The 3111-nt window shown below is 38.6% G+C and overlaps 1 pseudogene across 1 annotated transcript; it reads left to right on the forward strand.

Moving 5' to 3' along the window:
• Window positions 1-290: 290 nt before the first annotated feature.
• Window positions 291-1187, forward strand: LOC309870632 (large ribosomal subunit protein eL6 pseudogene; annotated as a pseudogene). Its single transcript has one exon. The product of its transcript is annotated as a large ribosomal subunit protein eL6 pseudogene (transcript).
• The last annotated feature ends 1924 nt before the right edge of the window (window positions 1188-3111 follow it).

Below are 3111 nucleotides of genomic sequence, written 5' to 3' on the forward strand. Positions count from 1 at the left end.
GTATATGTGTATGTTCTTAGAAGATGTCAGTGTTACAAAGAGAAAACAAAAAAATGAAGTAAGACATGTTAAAACATATATAGCATAACAGTTTAAAAAAATACTAACAAAATAATGTTTGAACTACAGAAATTTATCAGGTTTTATTTTTCTCAAGAATCCTGGGTAACAAAACAAAGATACAGATTGGGGAAGAAAATAAATCAATAGAAGAGAAATTCGCTAGTGAGTAAAATACCTGTTAAAATACTTTCATTTAAGGGACTTAGTTCTCTTTCCCATCCTGCAAGATGGCGGACGAAAAAGCTGAGGAGCAGGATGCTAAAGAGAAGAAACTTGAAGCCAAGAAAGCTGATGCCGCTGGTGGCAAGACTAAGAAGGGTAACCCATAGGCTAAAACGCCGAAGAAGGGGAAGCCCCACTGCAGCTGAAACCCTACCCTAGTCAGAGGAATTAGCAGATATTCCCGATCACCTATGCATTCCAGAAAGGGCACATACAAGAGGACGTATTCTGCTGCTAAATCCAGGATTGAAAAGAAAAAGAAGGTTCTTGGAACCGTCACAAAACCAGTTGGTGGTGACAAGAATGGTGGTACCCAAAATGCCTAGGTATCATCCTACTGAAGATGTGCCTCAAAAGCTGTTGAGCCATGACAAAAAAAAACCTTTCAGTCAGCATGTGAGAAAACTGCAGCTAGCATCATCCCTGGGACCATTTTGATCATCCTCACTGGGCGTCACAGAGACAAAAGGGTAGTTTTCCTGAAGCAAATGAGCAGTGGCTTGCTACGGGTGAATGGACCTCTGTCCCTCAATGGAGTTCCTCTGCATAGAACACACCAAAAATTCGTCATTTCCACTTCTACCAAAACTGATATCAGCAGTGTGAAAATCCCCAAACATCTCACTGATGCTTATTTCAAAGAAGAAGAAGTTGTGGAAGCCCAGACACCAGGAGAGTGAGATCTTCCACAGTGAGAAAGAGAAATACGCGATTACAGAGCAATGCAAGGTGATCAGAAAACTGTGGACTCGCAAATTCTGCCAAAAATCAAGGCTGTTTCTCAGCTTCAGGGCTGCCTCTGCTCTGAGTTTTCTCTCACAAATGGAGTTTACCCTCACAAATTGGTGTTTTCCCTCACAAATTGCTATTCTAAATTTCTTACAAAGAACCTAATTAAATAACTGACCCATTAAAAAAAATAATAACTTTCATTTTGATCCCCAGGACAGGTTCTATATACTGTTCATTTGCTTCTCAACCTCAAACAGCTTAGCAAGTACAATCTGAAGAGAGTCTTACAAGGAAACATACAGCTTGAGCAACAAAAAGAAAACCTAGAAATTGATGGAGAAGACAAAAATTATAAATTTGAAAATAAAATGTAAACGTTCTAAAAATTTTTAAAAAAGCACAATTGAGATATTATATAGTACAGTCACACAATGGCATAAAAAACCAAAAGCATGTGAATTTAATTGTGATGATCTCTGATTGTCAAGCAAGTATAAAAACATATGTTTACTGTTCTCAATTTTCCAAGCAATTTTTAGAGAGATTTCAATTATAGCTATCGTAGAAGACCAACATAATAGATCTTGTAACAGTACCAATTTGGATATAATTGGTTTGACTGGAATTCTCCACCCAAAGCTCTTCCAAATACCTTGTGCTATGCGCTTGGAGGATGGGTGGGCACTAGTGGAGAGAGAGGAGAGGTGAGACCAGGGAGAAGACAGTCAACAGAGAGGCAGGAAGTGGATTTCCTGGTTTTCAGTATTTTCCAGCATAAACCCCTACATAAGGCAGAAGATTGGAAATAAATGAGTTTCAAGATTTCATATGGATTGATGCTACTCTTTTTCAAGTCTCTGCCAGCCAGAAAACTCAGTCATTCCGTTCAGACTTAACTCTAAACAGAAACCAAACTTAACTCTAAACAGAAACCAACTACCAGGTTTCTCCCAAATGTAGGCGGGGCTGCCGTTTAAATAGCTCAGCCAAGCCTGGAACTCCCAGCCAGCAACTAAAACAAGCTTCACTGGTGCATTTCACTAACTATGCAATAGTAAGACCACTGGGTTTAAGTTTTGTACTTCATGAACCCTACTTCTCATGTATTTTTGTGCCCCCAACCCAACACTCATTTTACCTGCAACTGTGTTGAGTCATTCCTATGCTGGGGAGGAGAACATTCCATTTTAAAAGCCTGCCAAATCTCTCCCAATTTTTTTGCCTGAATGCTTCCCAAACCATGAGATCTTGCTCAAATTCATGCAAGGAAACCTAGAAGTTAATGGGATTTAATACACTGGGGATGTGGGTGGGTGGAGGGGATGAGAGGTTGGAAGGCACTCCCAGGCAAAGCTAGGATATAATTTCATAATGTAAACCCTTGTCCTGCAATGGTTCCCCAGTGGAAGTGAATCCCAGTTATCCATATAAGTAGCTAGCTCTGTAATGACACTTTATCTTCTCTTATTTCTCCCTTGTTTTACTCTTCAATTTTCTCACTCTTGCTGCTAGGTGCCAGCTGCTTAAATAAACTATCTGCTCCCAAGTCTTCCTTTCAGGCTCTGACTTGGCAGACACTCAAACTAAGACACTGTAACACCAGAGTTTTACTGTATGTTTTTGGTACTTGAAGGTTTAGCACTAATTATTTATAAATGCTCCTTCTGATTACATACTAATTTTACATTACAAAAAGCAAAACAAAACAGAAGGGTAGTTACAGAGAGATTGGCGAGAACCCTAAAATAGTTAAAAGAAGTTTCAATATGTCCTAATATAACCCGCATGATCTGGGGCCCACCTGCTTTACTGATCTTATTGTTTATATCTACCTCCTTTGTTTATTGTATCCTATAGTATCTTTTCCATTTGTTCTTTTTTCAGGAACATTATCACTACATCATTCAGGTATCTGCTCTTTTGACACTCCTCAGAGAAGCATTACTTGACAAGCCCATCCAAAGAGTCACCCTCTGTTTCTTCATATCTCCTTGCCCTACTAGATTTTCCCTTGTATCCCTTAGCACTACTGACATTATTATATATATATTATACATATTATATTACTAATGTAAATATTTTATATATATATTG

The sequence above is a fragment of the Mustela nivalis genome (assembly GCF_964662115.1).
Source record: "Mustela nivalis genome assembly, chromosome: 8".
In the NCBI taxonomy this organism is placed as follows: Eukaryota; Metazoa; Chordata; class Mammalia; order Carnivora; family Mustelidae; genus Mustela; species Mustela nivalis.